We start from the raw sequence: 20,750 nt of genomic DNA on the forward strand, positions 1-20,750 counted from the left end.
CCATTGTGCTCGCTTTTTGACCGCCCGTTCTCTTTAGCCATCCCTCAGATCTTGAATGTAGCTTGAAAAATTCAAAGAAATAGAGTTTTATCGAATTCTTGCCTCTAAACAATCAAGAAAACGGAGTCTCATAATGTAATCTAACTGATTGTCCGAAAATGAGTGATCCGAATCATATACTCTGGTGTGAGAATGCCCCTTTTTCAGATTGCACAAAATTCTTTACTGGCTTTTTTCCCCCGAACAATCGAAAAAACAGAGTTTTGGTCTGAATCATATACTGTTGAGCTTTAACTCTGGTTTGATAATTTGGGTCATGGAGAAAGGCTGTTTTTTCCATTCAAATTATGATGGTTTGTGACAAAATTTGGCCAAGAAAACAAGAGATCTTAGCGGAGATGTTGAAGGACTCGGCTGAGTTTCCAATATATCCCTACGCAAGTTTCTTATTTAAAAAATGGGCAGTGGAACATTTTACTGAATTTTTTTTGTAACCGTTTAGATAATAATTTTAAAACTAGCAGGGGTAGGCCGATGGTATCTGAAAAAGGTGAAAAAGGTGAAAGTTTATATAAGATGATTGCATATATTTTTATTTTTGAAAATTTATCTAACATCATGAATACTTGGTTTTATCTAACATCATGAATACTTGGTTTACTACAGATATTTTGAAGTCTTGAAAGGATTGAAATCATGCAAGTCATTGATTCTCTTTCTTAGAAATCATAGTCACAAATGGATAATGAAAAATAAAGGTCGATTAAGTCAATCATTTGAGACATTTACATTCCATGTTAGTTTCCATATTCTTTTAGGTTGCCAATAAATTGGTGGTTGCATCCTCAACTACCCTTAGTTTGTGCAAGATATAAGTCATCCATTTGAGGTGAGATTTATTTTGAGTTGTACATTCAAAAGGATTTTTAAGAATAATTAAAGGAGGTCTTCTAGGAAGATTCATTCAACCTTCTGCACATATATCCCTAAATAAAAGTCTCATTTTGAGAACTTATGACAACATAATTAGGAACCTTAAGATATAATAGTTGTTATTTTGTGGTTAGGCATGATTCTTAAATCCAAACTAATTATATCTAGTATGTTCTTGTAGCTATAGACATGGAAAGGTTGATGTTATGCATTGTTTACCTACTTAGAATAACGATCATGGGTATCAACATAACATATTCTTGAGAGTCAACTTGTAGCTTCCTCATGATGCTCCACAAGAAAGTGACACAATTAAATTGAAAATGCCATAAACCTCCCTTTATGAAAAACCACACACATACCCAGAGAGCAAAGTATTATATGACCAGCTTAATAAATGTAATTCTCCAACTCATCATGAGAATAAGGAATGGGCTTATGGGTCCACAAATGACTAATTAATGAAAAAGGGGCATTGCAGGATAGGCATGCCCCATCACATGTTTTTCCAAACAAAGTAGACATTAAATATGTTGGCCCGACAATGGTGAATGTGAATCTAGGGACATACAATACCTTGAAATTTATCAACATTTGCAAAATTGGTAACCATCAGGATCCAATGATAGAGGTTGCAACATTCCACTGATACAATGCATATAAGGGAGAGGACCTAGTAGTTGAGCGCGTTCCAATGGTTGTGATAGTAGTTGTTAACTTAACACCCATACTTGTTGATTTAATATCCAAATTTTTTGACAAGATTGTACCAATAATTGTGATTTTAAAGTTGTCCTTGCTAATGATGACTACCCATAATTGAATGAAAAGTGTCTCTTTTCCCAAAAAAGGGCCAATGGTGTGATGCCACATCAGTTGCACAAGTATGGGGGTCTCCAATGCACTATGACTGGTCTCACCTTTTTTTTGGGCTGTTTTGGACACCTTGACAAAAAACACGCTGATGTGGCATCATATTTGATGATGTGGCTTTGAAACCTTAGTTATAAGTAGGGGACTTGCCAAGTAAGCTACTATCAAAAAATGGGAGTGACTGAAATTTCCACATGGGATTTTGAGAAGTGTGAAGTTAAGGTGCTCAACTACTGGGTCCTCTCCCTTAGTGTGTTCTGAACACTTGACTCCAACTAAAGTGGTACATGTAGCCCCAATTTCTAATCCCCTCTGGACATGGAGTCTTTAAATTGCATAATATATAGTATCCAACTTGAGGTGAAACTGATGAGGTCATATACATATCCTATGTGACTTTGACAGAAAAGGTGGCACTTCACTGTAGCATCAAGGTAACCTCACACAAGAAATAGACAAATCAAAAAAGAAACTTTTGGAAACAACTTAAAGTTGTGACAAAAGTTAATATTTTGAGAAAACTTGGTAGGACATTCCACATCCAACATGCAATGTTTTGAAGGATGTCAAAAAATGAGATTAGTCCTATAAAAATTTGATTAAGATTTATCATTGAGAATTTGAGATGGTTAAAATGACCAAGTTTAGAAGATTGTGCAAATGATAGGAAGAGCATAAATTAAGCACATATTTCACTTATTGTAATAAGGTTCAATAAATATCATCGGTACTTTTGTCTGTACATTAAATGGGGAATGAAAAACAAATAAGATAAAGAAAAGTCTTGATTCTTGGTTGTCAAATTAGAGCTTAAAGAAGCAAATATGAGCCAAATAAAAAACATAATTGTGTGCAATTAAATTGAGTTGATGAATCAACAATATCATTAGAAAACATATCATCATCCATAACAATGAATCCGAAAATAAAAATTTTACCAAACAAACTTGCTTATGGAACTCCCTTAAAATGGAGCATAAGTAGAAATAAATTAAGTCATATGCACCTGTACAATGATTGAACCAATAGAAAGAAACCAACACAATATTAAAAGGGACAAAGAAACACATAGCTAGTGGTCAACATCGAGGACATACTCTCACTTCCTCTAAAACATGCCAAACAAGAATCATAAACAAATAAACATTTATCCAAGAAATCATAAAGGTGCATTTTCCAAACTTGCAATATTTTCCCACTCTTCATGCTTGACAGAAGTTTCTTGCACCAAACATTCAACAATAGATTTTGCATTGTAGTAATTCACCCCAAATATACTTGCATTATGAAACTCCATCTTATTATCTATCAGGGTGCCTATCTTGTCAGAGAATACATACTTGATTTGACCTAAATCTTCATTTATGTTCAATGAACGACATTGGAACCTTAATTTGAATTGCTATCATACATCTCTTGATCCCCAATCATGAAATAGGACTGTCCCAAATGGACTAACTCCATTGATATATACAGAGATATCGGTATCATTATCTGGAAAACTATGACAAAACTTAGAAATGAAATTAAAACCTGCATTCCAATGACATAATAATTGTATTTTTCTCCACCCTCATTTTCATTTGTAAAAATTATGTTTCTATAGTATGGAGAATAATCAAGTTCCCCACTCTGCTTGAGAAGCCACATAAACATTCCAAATGCCACCACAACACACATAATAAATAGAAAGACAAATAACCATATTATCTCTATGTTCATGTGCCCTTCCAATCTGCTTCATTTTGAAGGTGCTCCTGAGCTATTCAACATTGCTTTGGTCTCTTGACTAGCATAAACAACGACACCAACTATCCATGCAATATTTTTCAGCTGGCAACCTTGGAGCACAATGTTTGATGGCCCAAGGGGAATCATTTGGTCATCAATTTTCATGTTTGCAATGAAACCATATATGTTTCTATTTGGTTGTTCGCAACAAATAAGTCCTGAAGGGGGCTCCTTCTCAGGCCTCTTAACTGCAATTTCTTGTTTGGCATATGTTGTTTTCAGATTTGATTCTCCATCAAGATTAATTGCCTGAACATACGCAATTCCATTAGGATCACTCATCTCTAACAAAATAATATCACATGGAATTCTTTCATTTGCATGTATCTTCAAAACTTCACCTACTCTTATGTTCTTCCATTTCTTAGAGCTGAACATGGTACCCTGTAACACTGGTACCTACCTATTATTCTCCTTGTTATTAGATCGATGTCACCGCCAATCCTCCTACCCATCCTTGATAGCTATCACACATAGAACAAATAGCAAAGGGAAAAGTGATACGGTTCTCCCAAAAACTACAAGCTGCGGAAGCTGATTCAAGGTAGCTATCACCGAGAAATAAATGTAAGCAAGTTGATGAAATTGAACAAACAGATTCTTTAGTAGGAATTTAATGACTGTGAATTTTCTAGTCCGAATCTCATTTCCAGTAAACTCATATTTTTCATTTGTCAATTTGGGGTCATTGATATATATGAGCCTATCATTTTGATTTTCACCATTTGTTGTGGAATGTTCCCCCTCCAAACCTCTAAAACCTTGCCCTTTTGAAGAATCTATCTGTCGCCTCACATTCTCTACTTTATGAGCCAAAGGAATGTCTAGCATGTTAGAAATCTCAAATGTGTTTACACAATTATGAGTCTCTGGGGAATTAACTACAGAGGCATTTGGTGCAGAGGCACCTTAATTTCAAGAGAACACAAATATAAAAGCTAGAGAAGCCATTTGTAATAAGTTGTCAAAGGAGGTCTTAATATGATAAATAATGTAAAAATGTTTATTTAATAGATGAATGGATCTATTGGCATCCATCTAAAGTCATTTGAGTCATAATGTTGGTCTAGGTTGGGTTTGTATGAAAGTTGAAATGTAAAAATGCATAAAGTGCATAAAATGTTGTCAAAAATGCAAAAGGGTTAAAAGAATGTAATGGGTTGGTTTAAAGGGTGGTTTGGAAGTTATAAACAACCACAAAATCTATAAAAAATAGATGTATGGTCGAACCAAAGAATTAATGAAAGGAAGAGATACATTTTGAAACAAATTTGGTAATATCCTGAGTTGTTATTTTGATTGTTTTTCAGTTTTAGTGTTGGTTCCAGGTCTTTTATGACCATGTAAATCTTGGAAACCATGTAAATCTTATATATTTGGATAGAATAGTGAATAATATTTCTTTTGGATTTGGTTTGGATTTATTTCATCTAGAAATGAAGAAGTTATGCACATTTTGGTGAAAGTTAGTATTTGCAGATTTGAGAATTTTAGGAAATAGTCATGTTGCAGTGTTTTGTATGGACACATTTTGATGAATCAATACCTCTAAGAATATTCATTGGAAAGATATGTGAATTAAATTTCTTTCCCTTTTGATTTGAGTCATTTTTATGTGGATTTGTGAAATTTATTAGCATTTTAGTGGAAACTGGTTTTTAAAGATATCCATTCGAGATGAAGGCAGTGATTTGTACTTGAAAAATTATTTATGAATGGAAAAAATAAATGGATTATAGATTTGGAAACTATATTCACAAATGGATACTTTGGAATTGGTTTGGTGTCATTTTAATTTTTTTTGTGAAATATATTTGATGCCCTAGACAAGATTACTTCTTTTACTTTTGGTTTATGACAGAGATAATGGATCTAAGTACATAGACTATAACTTGCAGCATATTTTTTTTTTAGGTTCATCTTGGGATATGTTTTACTATTCCTAATTTGGAACAACTCCACCAAATTGTTTTTCAAGAATATATTTAGAACTGAAGTTATGAACAATGCAATCACATATAGAAATCAGGGTATGCAAATGGAGAAGGGTTGATATTTTTGTGTTGAAAAATGTTTTGTTTTGCCTTATGAGATGCCTCTAATACTAACTTTCACAAAAATTTGCATAAATTCTTCATTCATAGATGAAATAAATCCAAACCAAAGCCAAAAGAAAGCTTATTCACTACTCTATCCAAATATACAAGATTTACATGGTTTCCAGGTTGTACATGGTCGTACAAGATCTGGAACCAACACTAAAACTGAAAACAAATCAAAATAAAAACTTAGGATATTACCAAATTTGTTTCAAAATGTATCTCTTCCTTTCATTAATGCTTTGGTTTGACCATACATCTTTTTTTTATAGATTTTGTGGTTGGTTATAACTTCCAAACCACCCTTTAAACCAACCCATTACATTCTTTTAACCCTTTTGCATTTTTGACAACATTTTATGCACTTTATGCATTTTTACATTTCAAATTTCATACAAACCCAACCTAGACCAACATTATGACTCAAATAACTTTAGATGGATGCCAATAGATCCATTCATCTATTAAATAAACATTTTTACATTATTTATCATATTAAGACCTCCTTTGACAACTTATTACAAATGGCTTCTCTAGCTTTTATATCTTTGTTCTCTTGAAATTAAAGTGCCTCTGCACCAACATTCGATGGATACATGTTGTCAGCTGAAAAAGCCACAATCTGCTCTTCAATCTCACTCTTAAAATTGGTTAATCAAATTTGATTTGAGATTCAATTTGTAAATCGATTTGTAAATCTAGTAAAATGATAAAAGATATCCTGCTTCAGATTTGGTAAATCAAATTTGATTTGAAATATGATTTGTAAATCTAGTGATACGATAAAATTTATTTTGCCTTTATTGCAAAAGATTACAATTGTGTAGAGTACTTGGTCTTTCATGATCTTGCATTTACTGAAGGAGATACATGACCCATTAATCCAATCTTACTACAAACCACCTCTTCAAAACAGTTAGTTGTTTAAATTGCCGACTAGTTTTGATGAAATGCTCACCTATAATAGCCTATCGGCTAATTACTCTTAGTGAAAAGAGTTCATTTAGTTTAGTTTAAAATTAATATCTAGGGTATAGAATAGAGTTTTACCAAAGTTTAGAAGGTGAAAAAATTGCTTTTTTTATTAAAGATGAAAGAATGTTAATGAAACTTGATATTCTATTATCTTGTTTTATGAAATGTTAATTTTTTTAATTTAGTTTGATAATGAATCTTGTTAGGAAATATATTTTATTGTTTTTTTTTAAAATAGTAATTTTTTTATAGGTAAATGGTTGAAGCTTAGATTATTTATTATTATTTGTTATTATGTGTTAAGTTCGAGTATATTTGAACTCAAGACCTCCTAGATGAGATGTTTACAATTCATCATTGTATTATAGGCTTTTGTCTTTTTAAATAGGAAATATTATATGTTTATACATTATACAATTTCAATGTATTTGTATCTATATTCTTCTATTTAAATAGCATATATTTTTTGGCCAAGTTGTTATATTTAGGAGAGAAGGATGTACATGAAAACTAAATTTATGAAAGGATTGTAATTCAATTGCTTGAGTACACTTGGTGAGGGTGGTAGTATGTTTCTTGATTGTGTCATCCACCAAGGTTATACGAGATGAAGTTGAGATCATGCTTTAGGAATTTTTTAAAGAATATATGGGTGAATGTACCAAGACACACAACTCAAATTTCTAAATTTCTGAAAGTGTGCACACGCTTTTGAAGAATTCTATAAATGGGTTGCAAATTCGTGACCCATCCCATTTTCTCTTATTTCTTTGTGCTGGTTTCTTCTTTCCCCTCAACAACGCGCACACAGATTATGGAATTTGAAGAATTTTCTCATTCTCCTTCTCAAAATGGCTCCTCGTCATTGGAGATCAAGATTAGGATCATCGAGTATGCTTTCTACTCTTCTTTTTGCATTGTTTTGTATGTTTTTTGCATTGTTTTATATGTTTTTGCATTGTTTTGTATGTTTTTGCAGTTTTGCTTCAAATTTGTTTATTTATTTAAAATGCAATTGGTTTCTTATTAGGAAATTCGAATAATCAATCACCAAATCCTCAGCCTGATCAACAAAATCAAAATCAAAACCCTCCATAAGAAGAGCAAGAAATTCTGCAACCTCCACCAATTGAAAGACCTCCTCCTGGCACCCAAGACAATATAATGAATGAAATAGAAAGAGGAAAAAATGAATTGGAAGCAATCATTGGTAGGTTGAAAGCTTGCAGGAAAACTAATCCTGTAAGAGCATAATTGGCATCCTCCATTAAGTCCATTATGAGCCATGTAGCTTCTGTTAGTGGTCAGTTGGATATTTGGCATGTTAAGAGAAAAGAACAAAGAAGATATTATGCAAATAAATTATCCTATAAAGATGTAAGAAAAAAAGACATAGCAAAAGGTAGCATATGTGCATTGTTTAAAAAGCCTAGAGAACAAGACACTATTAAACATACAACGAAAAGATCCCCCATCCATTGTCGCATACACGATGATATTAGAAATAACTTTTAGGATATATGGTGGATGGTCTTTGATGCCCCTTCTTGCAATAATCATGAGGTTCCAATGTATTTCTTAAAGAAATTGTATTGTGAATTTGTCCTTGGGGAGATCTCCAATTATTTTGATATGTTAGATTCTTAGGGTAGAGGTGGGGGGTCATCATTTGAGGGGCCAGGGGCATGTCATGACCCTAATGTAATTAGGGTGCCTGTTGTCAAGCCATAGGGTGAACATGTGATTGTTTCTTCAATTGTGAAGGAACATGTAGAGACTAGTACTTTAGGGACTATCAATTCTTTGACATAGACCCTCATTCATTGTGCCAATTCATTAGTTGAGGAGGAGTCTTCTTTGCATCATGATCACATGTGCACATCATGTGGATCCTTATGCACATTTGGTAGTCATGTTGGAGACACTATGGATGATGAGCTAGTCATTAATGAGTTCCTGAGTGACACATTTGACATTGACACAGATGTAAATTACAATTATAATAAACTAATTTGATCACATTTTATATGTATAGTGAATGGCTAATTAATTAGCATGTCTTGCCATTGTTCAAAATTTAGGGTAAGAGTGTTGATGGCCCTAGTACAGATTCCCTGACCCCATTTTACGTCTCATCGATGAGTCAAGAGGTATGTATCAATTTAATCATTTAAATTAATACATATATTTATTAAGTAATCATATGAAGGTTTGACAATTTTTTTTTTATCCATGTGCATTAGTTCTCTAATGCACCATCAACATTCACAAGGGACTCTAAACCTAGACATGATACAAGCTTTGTAGAGGTACATTTGTTTCATGTTAATTTAATTCATTTGATTATATTTGTTTCATGTTTCATGCTACATGTAAATTGTATTATATGATTTGTAGTTGTTGACATCTGAGACTTCTCATCTTTGCTAGTCCATCGATCGTGGAGTTACTACCATGATGTCTAGTTCAGAGCCATTGACTGCGGTATGAAAGAGTTTCATAGTTTTAGTTGTTATTTATAATAGTTAGTATTGAAATTTCAAATGATATTTATAAGTATGATCGAGTGATTATATTGATTGAATTGTTGTAGGGCCTTGTTACTCCCTATCATCCATGAACCTTTTTAGGTGGATGTACAAAGTGACTATTTGATGGTGGTAAGAAAATAATTAATTTGTGTGTAAATATATTTGATTTATGTAAGAATATATAGTCCACTAATATAATTTGGGGGGGGCGGGGGGGGGGTGTGAATCAATTATCCAACTATCATCACAAACATTAACCTTAAACAAACTTAACTGTGCGAGTAATATAAACTGAAAGTACAACAAGATACTCATACACAATTAACACAAGATATGTTAACTAGGGAAACCCATGATCAGAGGGAAAACTCCAGTAGGGATGGTACCCACAAGATGATGTACTAATATAAATATTCTTTGTTAGAGGATAGATCCTATTAGGAGTCTTTTACAACATTTAGGACATATGAATCCCTATTAGGAGACTTTGAATCCCTGTTAGGAGACTTGAATCCTATTAGGTGTTGTGTTTACCTTGTTAGGAGTTTTGGAAGATAGCTATACCCATTGCCCAAACAACTTAAAGGTTAAGATCAAAGAACCCACTATCCAAATGATCTCTATATTATTCCTTATAGAATAATAGAATTGAAATGTACTTCCTTCCTCTATCTTTGTCCTGTCAACTAAATTTTTTCTCCTTCAGAGCTTGTAACCATATCTCATACTGTGCATCCAATGATCCCTTGGATTGCTTACACACATTCAATAAGCATTCTACTCCTCGCTTTGCACACTAATACTTCACATTACACTTGATCTTATTCTTCTTCAAGATACCATACAAATGAGGAAAACAACTTTCCATTATACCTTATCTTCATAATAATTGCTTGAGTCGGCCTTGAGGCTTTCCCATTTAATTAAAATTAGAAAATTCATAATTACAATAGAATTTTTGGCTCACAGTCTATACCAAACTTCAAACGTGTGAAACCATTCCTTACACACACGTTGGCATCACCATATGACTATCCTCTATCATTGTGTAATTGTGCATCTCTTCATTACATCTCATATGAAAGATAGTGATGGATCATTAGAACTCTATTTTCCAATGCTCTGTTTTTGCACCACTTCCAATAAATCAAGTGTAACTTCCATACACCATTGAATTAGATTTATTCCTTTTAACCACATCATCAGGATAACCTTAGGAAAATATCCTCTACTATGCATCATCTAAAATGTCCTCAACTTCTACACATCATAAGATTGCTGACTACTATTCTTCCAGTCTTAAGAGAATTACTATGTTGACATCAATGAAAAATATAGTCATGAATGAAACATATCAATACTCTACAATGCTTAGGATACTCTCCCAATGTAGTATTATTAATTTCTAAAAAATTTAAATAAATATTATTCATTTAGTTGAAGTGAATGTTAGTAATATTAGTGATTCTTTAAGTCTAATTAAACTCTTAGTTGCATATAAATAATTTAATATTTACATGCTAAAAATATCCCCCTTTGGTATTGATGGCAACATAGATGAAAACCATCTAAGTTCCAAGAATACCAAATAGTACTTTGCTGGTGTTGGTGCTATTCTTATCTTCTCAAATCCTTTTCATCAATCGAATCTAAAATTCTTTGGAACATTGCTTTGTTCATCTACTTCTTTTAGGATTGGCAATAATTGTTCACAGTAAACAACTTCCAATACTTTATGGGTGCATTTGTGCACTTCCACTTTCTTCTACACACTTACATTAATATTTCCTATATCTATGCACTTACATATCCTTCTACACACTTACATATTCTTCTGCGCACTTACATGAATCTTTCTAAATCTCCTTAAAGAGATAACTCTCTCGCATCGCCATCTCAGCTGGTGCTTCTCTTTCCATTTCTTATTTAAATTTTCTCAATATGTTTTTATGAACATTCTCTTCCCCATTAACATAAATGTCAAAGGTGTCAACCACAATTATCAATTATTAATCAACTTCTCAAATTATCAACTAGCTCGAGTGTCCAAAGACACTCTTCACCACCAATTACCAAGATTCCTTCATGACTTAGTACATACTAGATACTTCCCCATTTAGGAAGTATCAACATTTAGTCTAGTCTAACCATAGTGTTCTATACCACTGGATTGATGTACTCCTTGCATCATCTATTCTGAAGTAGGTAGGGGCATAACCCCTATAATACCTCTTAGGTACTCAAACGTATCTTTAGGCAAAGGCTTCATAAAGATATCTATAATCTGATATTTAATACTTACATATTCCAATCTTATTTCCTTCTTTGCTACATTCTCTCTGAAAACATAATACTTAATGGATAAGTGCTTTGTCTTAGAATGAAATATTGGATTCTTAGACATACTTATTGTACTTGTGTTATCATAGTAAATGATAACTATTAGAAATGCTTTAGAATAACTGAGAGGGGGTGTGAATTAGTTATTCAAGGTCCAAATGTCCTATTCAAACTTTTCACTAAGTATAGTGAGCCCATTCATTCATTCATCCAAGCTTTAACTTTTATAACCAACAAGTTATTGTAAATCAACATGCAAGCATAACACATAGAAGATCAACACATAACACAATGATTTATGTGGAAACCCAATTTGGAAAAAACCACTAGTAACATGTTACTGAATTCTCACTCTTCTGAAGTGATCCCCTGTGAAAGGCCTGCCCTGTTAAAGGCTTACAACACACTGTTAAATGTGACCTTGTTAGAGGATTTAACCACCTTATTAGAAGTGGGCTTGGTTAGAGGACTTTAGAACACTCACTTGGAATGCCACCCTGTTAAAGGATTTACAAATGGCTGTTAGGCCAACCTAAGTCCATATGATTTTTCTTTATCTAATACAATTTCTAGAGAGTATTAGAAATTTTTTGACCTGACTATAACATACAACTTATCTTGCAGATCTTAGATCACTTTTTAGCTCATACCATTGCCTGGCCTTCAATCTTTGCAACTCTGACAGCTTGCCCTCCTTTCAAGCTTAGGCTCCTTGAATCTTCATGCTCACTATACTAGTGCAATCATCTATTCATGACCACTTGTAGAAGTAGACCCTCTGTGCTCTTCCTACTTCTAGATGTCTTCTCCTTGACACCCTTCTAACTTTTTCGCAATCTGGCTCTTTTGCAGCAGCAACATCAGTAACATTTGCTTCTTGGTCTATGACTCCTTAAATAAAAGTCTTGAAATTCCTTTTTCCACTTGATTCTTCCATTCTTTAATTTCAATTGGTATGGATTAGGTAGGATTCATTGCATTTAACCCATATTTTGTTTCCTCTAGAATCTTCTTCAACAATCATCTTGAATTCACCTAAAAATAGTTTACATGGATTTCTGTGCCACCAGCTCATCATCCTCATCTTCCAACTAGTTCACAAAATTCAAGGTAACCACTTTTTTGGCTCAAATTTGGCAAATCTTCGTTATTTGAAATAATGTAGCAGCTTGGCACTATTGAAATACTGGTGCTCAACACATACTGTGTTACTTGGCATTAACTAAGATTTTCTAATGCTCGGCACCTGAACTTCACTCGACACTTGAAGATCACTCAACACATACTAGGATTTTATGATGCTTGGCTTCAACTAACTTTCTCAGCACCCACTAATGATCTTAGTTTAAGCTTTGCAGTCAACCTTGTTACAACTTCTGCATCCAATGTTTCTAAGTGTGACCAACCTCTGTATCTTGAAGTATGTTATCAATATATCATTTAATCATTGTCTTAACTGATCCTTGCACTTCATTACAACATCATAACTCAACCTTTCCCTTAGGTGCTTTTGTTACATCTTGTTGATCAAATCCTCTTCATCAATCAACTAAGTGATAATACTTGGATCTTATAAGAAAATATCATTCTTACAAATAGTAGGTTTGACATCAATGACAAAGCAATGATTGAAAACATTATTTTAACAACAATCTTCCTTCTTTGCAACAATCTCCTCTTTTTGATCTTCAACAATGAGCTTTTCAATCAGATTTCTAACAATCTACCTCTTTAGCAATCGATGGCAAACAAAACTGATCAACCATTAGACTAAACTATTCAACCCCAAGCTAACTAGGTTAGAATAGTAAGTCAAATGCCAAAAAGTAAATTGTATTTTCATTAGTTTTCACATCTCCTTCTACTATCTTGATTGCTTCATTACTACTTCTCCCTCTTAGTTGTTGTAACCTTGTTCTTTTGTTCTTCACCCTCTATTTTTCTCATCTTCTTCTATTCTAATCAACCTTTGATTATCTCTATCAAATTCTCCCTCTATCAGTATTTGACAACTTCTCCCTTCGTTTTCATTCTTTATCTTCAAAATTTGTTGATCAATTTTTTTGCTATTTCTCCCTCTTTGACAACAATGCCAAAGACATATTAGCATCTTAATATACAAATGTAGCTTTTATAGGTTCATTCAATTTCTCCCTCTGTCACCTTGCGTGTGATTGATTTGGAACTTCAACACTTCTACTACTTTAGGCATGAATCCTAAAGTAAACATTCTCTGCATCAATGTGTAAAATCTTCAAAAATTAGCTCATTTGATGCAGAACATTCTTGATTTTTATTCAAGTAGCCTTGGCTAGGGGTATCACCCCTAACTTACCTCTAAGATAATCAAAAGCATCTTTAAGTAGTGCTTTTGTGAAGATATCAATAATCTATTCTTTTGAACTAACATATTCCATCTTCACTTGTTTGTCTTCCACCAACTCTCTTACATAGCGATACTTGATTGCAATGTGCTTGGTTTTAGCATGCTTTACAAGGTATTTTGATATGTTGACAGCACTTGTATTATCATAATAAAGTATCACAAGCTTAGTTACATCGTCCTTCACACGTTGCAACAAATATTTGATCCATACAATATTGGTGCAATTTATAGCAGTTGCGACATATTCAGCTTCAACAGTGGACTGTGAGGTACAACTTTACTTTTTGCTGGTCCATGTAATCAACCTTTTTCCCAAGAAAAGTGCTCCTCCACTGGTGCTTTTTCTATCATCAATGTTACCTCCCCAATCTGCATTAGTGTAGGCTTTCATTTCAAAATTTTCACTCCTCTTGTAGTACAAACCAAAGTCATCAATTCCTTTTAGGTATCTTAGTATTCTCTTAACTATCATTAGGCGATTTTCTCTTGGATTTGTAGAAAATATTTCCACTATTCCAATAGCTAATGCAATGTATGGTCTACTATGTACAACATATTACAACTTTCCAATCATTGATCTGTACAATGTTTGATTCACTTCAACAGACTCATCATTTTTGGATAGCTTATGTCCTATTGCCATTGGTGTGCTGATTGGTTTTGACTCTTCTAATCCAAATGTTTTAAGTATCTCCTTGATGTATTTAGATTGGGTCACAAATATGCCATGCTTCAATTGATGTACTTGTAATCCAACAAAGAATTTGATTTCTCCAAACATTGACATCTCAAACTCATGCTTCATTTGATTAGCAAAATATTTGCATAGAACATCTTTTCCTCCAAATATTATATCATCAATAAAGATTTTTGATATCAAAATTTCTTTGCCTTTTTCAACTTTGATGTACAAGTTTTTGTTGTCATCTGTTCTCTCAAATCCAATTTTCACAAGATATTTGTCTAGTCTCTCATACCATGCTCTAGGTGCTTGCTTCGATCCATAAAGTGCCTTGTGCAATTTGTAGACCATGTCCTGATTCTTGTGATCTAAAAATCCCTCTGGTTGTTCTATGTGGACATCCTCTTCTAGTATACCATTCAGAAAAGTAGACTTAATATCCATTTGGTAGACTTTGAAACCTTTGTATGCAACATATGCGAGCAATGTTCTTACTCCTTCCATTCTTGCAATAGGGGAAAATGTTTCCCCATAATCTAATCCTTCTTCTTATGTATAGCTCTTGCAAACTAGTCTAGCTTTGTTCCTTGTTATCTCACTATTCTCATCAAGTTTGTTTCTAAACACCCATTTGGTACCAATCACATTCTTATTAGCTGGTCTAGGAACTAGGGTCCATGTTTTGTTCTTCTCAATCTAATCTATCTCCTCTTCTATGGCTTTATACCAATCATCATCTTGTAGTGCATCCTTCACTATTTTGGGTTCAACCTTGCTTAGCAGACATGATTCATTCCTTAGTCTATTCCTTGTCATTGATCTGGCATCCTTGTCACCAATGATTTGATCTGTAGGGTGATGTCTTCTTACATACTTGGAAAACCTTGGTTTTGTCCTTCTTTCCATGTTTTATCCTTTAGCTTCAAAGTTATTTTGTTCTTCTTCATCTGGCACTTCATCATTTCTCTCATATAGACTATTTTCAAAACTAGAATGTGCATTTTCTACATTCCGTGGCTCGACTTCTGAATGCAGCTTGGCATTCATTGGCTAAGACTAAATTTTTTTGCTGATTCCCAACTTGATTTGCAGCATTATCTTCAACAGTAATTCCTTCATAGAAATATATAAATGATCTATAATCCTCTGATTGCTTGGACTTTTGCATGCTCATCAAAATTTACATTTGCACTCTCGATAATCTTGTTAGTATTAGTATTCAAATACTTATATGCTTTTCTTCTAGTGGAGTATCCAAGGAATATGCCTTCATTACTTTTTGCATCAAACTTGCCATTTCTAGTATCTTTAAGATTATAGCATTTACAACTAAACACTTTGAAATATTTAACATTACATGAATGACCATACCAAAATTCAAAAGGTGTTGCATTTGTACCTTTCTTAACTTGAATTATATTCAGTGTGTAGACTGCAGTACTTACAAATTCTCTCCAGTACTTTACTACAACATTTTCTTAATCATCAAGGTTCTAGCACAGTCAATCACTGACCTATTTCTTCTTTCAACAATACCATTCTATGGTAGAGTTCTTGGTGCTGATGTTTTCCTTTTGATACCTTTGTCATTATAGAATATTTCAAATTCTTTTGATGTAAACTCACCTCCTCTATTTGACCTTAGGCATTTCATGTTCTTTCTTGTTTCCTTCTCAACTTTGACCAAATACCACTTAAATATTTGAAATGCATTAGATTTTTGCTTTAAAAACATAGCAGTCATCATCCTAGAATAATCATCTACAAGTAGCATTATGTATCTGTCTCCTAGGTAGCTTTGCACTTCTATTAGACCACATAAGTTTGTATGGACTAACTCTAGTACTTCTTTGGAAGTGTATGTTTTTCTTTTGAAACTGGACTTAGTCATCTTCCCTAGCTGGCATTGTTTGCACTTTGTATTTTCAGGTTTCTTTAATTTTGGCAATCCTCTAACTTTGTTCTTTTTGCTAATATTGATCAGATTATCAAAGTTAACATGACACAACCTTTTATGCCATAACCACACATCATCAAGTCTAACAACAAGACATGTTGCATCTTCCATATCTAGGTAAAATAAATTACTCCTAGTTTGTTCATGTTTTCCTATCAAATTTCTATCAGTGTCATAGATCTTAGTAGTTTTGTTTCCAAATTCAACTTTGCAACCTACATTGGCTAACTGTGATACACTCAACAAGTTGTAGTTCAATCCTTCAACATAGTATGCATTATCACATGAAATTTTCTCTGTGAGTTTAATAGAGTGCTTTCCTTTGATTTGACATGGAGCATCATTACCAAATCTAACACTATTTCCATCATATTGAGTAAAGATAATGAACTTACTTTTATCTCTTGTCATGTGATCTGAGCATCTACTGTCTATGATCCACTTGTCATTCTTGTTCACACAGGTAACCAATGTTGTTGCTTCATCTTCATCTTTATCTCATTCATCCTTCATGGCCATATAGACTACTTCATCATCATTCTCATCAGAGTCTTCTTCAACAATGTAACATCTCTTGCCTTTTTCCTTATAGTCCTTTCTATCATCTTCTCTCTTGTTCCTATACTTGTTTCCTTCTTTGTAGTTCTTCTTCTATGTACATCTTGTAGCAATATGACCTACTTCATTGCAATTGAAACATATGATAGGGAGCTTACCTTTGCCTCTATGAAATCTTCTAGCCAGTAGTGCTTCTAGTTGTTCCACATCTTCCTCATATGTGTTGCTATCATTGGATGCAAGCTTTCCTTTTCTTCTCTTCTTGCTTGATGTCTCCTCTTTAGTGTCTTTTATTGTCATTTTGGCCTTGAAAGTAGACTCAAGGTTCTCAGGTTTGTAGTTATCAAAATTGGATAATTCAAATGTAGTAAGTCTTCCCACTATTCTTTCAAAGGTTAGTGTGTTTCCTTGTACACACCTTAGCTCTTGGATGGCTGAAACTCTAATAGCATAGATAGGGAGCAGAGTTCTTAAACATTTTTTGATGATAGTTTCTTCTTCCAATTGACCACTTAGACTTCTTATTGCACTTACCACTTGTTTCATTCTTGCAGCATATTGAGTAGCATTTTCACCTTCCTCCATTTTCATGTCATCAAACTTTCCTCTTAGGCTTTCTCTCTTTGCTCTTTGGACATTCTAATCTCCTCCATAGATATCTGATAAGGCTTTCCACATCTTGAATTTGTAAGGAAACTTAGGTGCAGAAAAAGCTTCCTACACTAATCTCATAAGGAAAGTATGATGCAAATCCTATTAAAATCTTCTACACTTATAGATTCAATATCATGTAAACAACAATATTGTAGCCAAACATGCGTATAGAAAATAGATAGAGAAAGGAACACATAACACAAGGATTTTCTGGTGGGGGAAAACCTTTCGATAAAACAACCCCACCCCTTCAAAACCTGCATAATGTATTATCTTCAACACGAGGTTACAATACACTTGCAATGCAAGCTCAACATCGATAACAGAAGACTCCAGTAGCTACTTGCAGTACCAACAATACACCTTTTTCGCATCTCTTCACAACCCTAAAAATGCTTATAACATGCACTTCACTTTAGGGCTACTCCCAAAAGGTAAACCGTATTAGGGTTTTAATATTCTCTGAGAAAATAGGAACCCCAAAATTTTTTTTGGGGCGATGCCCCAAACCCTACTATTGGGGTAGAGTGTACAGTACTCAAATATCTTAGTTGCCACATGTCTTCACCTGTCATTTAATCTTCCTAGCATAGCTCTTACATGTCATAGGAATCCATCATAACCGTTTTAGTCATGATCTCCTTACACACAATTCAAGATGTCGACACATCAACATTATTTGCAAGAAATACATTTTACAAAACAAATAATAAGAATAGGAATTATACAAGGTTGAGACACCTTATTCCTAGTAGAATTCGGTGTAACAATCTTTGATGTCATCATATTTTGCATAATTAAGTGAAGAGGCAATTTCTGGCATTGCTTGATTGTGCTCCTTCTTTTTATTCAAATCATCTGCAGTAAGAGGTCCTGCTAGATTTACATGTTCTGTTCCAATTGAGGTTTGTGCATAGTCACCTATTGATCCAAGGTGCAATTTCATTAGACTTTTCCATACATCAAAGTTGTCTTTGTTGAGCTTGGGAACTTCTCTCTTGGACATCTTGATCTTCCTACTTCTAGTACCTTGAAACTAAATTAGCAGATGGCTTTGATACCAATTGTTAGAAATGCTTTAGAATAACTAAGAGGGGGGGAGGGGGGGTGAATCAGTTATTCAAGGTCCAAATGTCCTATTCAAACTTTTGACTAAGTATAGTGAGCTCATTCATTCATTCATCCAAGCTTTAACTTTTATAACCAACAAGTTACTATAAATCAACATGCAAGCATAACACATAGAAGATCAACACATAACACAGTGATTTATTTAGAAACCCAATTTGGGAAAACCACCAGTAACATGTTACTCAATTCTCACTCTTCTGAAGTGATGCCCTATGAAAGGCTTGCCCTGTTAAAGGCTTACAACACATTGTTAAATGTGACCTTGTTAGAGGATTTAACCACCCTGTTAGAAGTGGGCTTGGTTAGAGGACTTTAGAACATTCACTTGGAATGCCACCTTGTTAAAGGATTTACAAATGGCTATTAGGCCAACCTAAATCCATAGGATTTTTTCTTATCTAATACAATTGCTAGAGAGTATTAGAAGATCTTTCACTTGACTATAACATACAACTTATCTTGCAGATCTTACATCACTTTTTAGCTCATACCATTGCTCGCCCTTCAATCTCTGAAACTTTGACAACTTGCCCTCCTTTCAAGTTTAGTTTCCTTGAGTCTTCATGCTCACTATACTAGTGCAATCATCTCTTCATGACCACTTGTAGAAGTAGAGCCACTATGCTCTTCCTACTTTTAGATGTCTGCTCCTTGACACCCTTCTAACTTCTTCGCAATTTAGCTCTTTTGTAGCAACAACATTAACAACATTTTCTTCTTGGTCTATGACTCCTCAAATAGAAGTCTTGGAATTCCTTTTCTTGCTTGATTCTTCCATTCTTTAACTTCAATTTGTATGGATTAGGTAGGATTCATTGCATCTAACCCATATTTTGTTTCCTCTAGAATCTTCTTGAATAATCCTCTTGAATTTTCCTAAAAATAATTTACATAGATTTTTGTGCCACCAGCTCATCATCCTCATCTTCCGACTAGTTCACAAAATTCAAGGTAACCACTTTGTTGGCTCAGATTTGAAAAATCTTAGTTATTTGAAATAATGCAGCAGTTCGACAATATTGAAATACTGGTGCTCGACACATACTATGTTACTTGGCATCGACTAAGATTTTCTGATGCTCGACACCTAAACTTCACTCGGCACTTGAAGATCACTCAGCACACAGTAGGATTTTTTGATGCTCGGATTCAACTAACTTTCTTGGAACCCACTAATGATCTTAGTTTAAGCTTTTTAGTCAACCTTGTTACACTTTCTTCATCCAATGTTTCTAAGTGTGACCAACCTTTGTATCTTGAAGTATTTTATCAATACATTATTTAACCATTGTTTGAACTGATCCTTGCACTTCATTACAACATCATAACTCAACCTTTCCCTTAGGTGCTCTTGTTACATCTTGTTGATCAAATCCTCTTCATCAATCAACTAAGTGATAGTACTTGGATCTTATAAGAAAATGTCATTCCTACAAATAGAAAGTTTGACACCAATGACAAAACAATGATTGAAAACATTCTTTTAACAACAATCTTCCTTCTTTGCAACAATTTCCTCTTTTTGATCTTCAACAATGAGCTTTTCAATTAGATTTCCAACAATAACAGGCTCTAAAAACTCAATCCAAATGTCCTTCAATATTTGTTTCATCCACATAACTTGATTATAGTTATTTGCTACTGCAACAAACTCTGCCTTAGTTGTACTCTAAGAAATACACTCATGTTTCTTTCTCAACCAAGAAACTAATCTTCCTCCAAGAAAGAATGCTCCACCACTAGTGCTCTTTCTATCATCCATACTCCCTACCCCATTTGCATTAGTAAATGTGCACCAAGGTAAAATCACTTGATCTGTCATACCAAATTCCACAATAAG

The 20,750-nt window shown here is 33.7% G+C and overlaps 1 pseudogene; it reads right to left on the minus strand.

Annotated features, from left to right (window-relative positions):
• Nucleotides 1–2,965: 2,965 nt before the first annotated feature.
• The window catches only part of LOC149573207 (phospholipid-transporting ATPase 1 pseudogene), a 40,322-nt pseudogene continuing 22,537 nt past the window's right edge, over nucleotides 2,966–20,750 (minus strand).

The sequence above is a fragment of the Cupressus sempervirens genome, chromosome 2 (assembly GCF_028749045.1).
Source record: "Cupressus sempervirens isolate cs-2001-9-10 chromosome 2, ASM2874904v1, whole genome shotgun sequence".
In the NCBI taxonomy this organism is placed as follows: domain Eukaryota; kingdom Viridiplantae; phylum Streptophyta; class Pinopsida; order Cupressales; family Cupressaceae; genus Cupressus; species Cupressus sempervirens.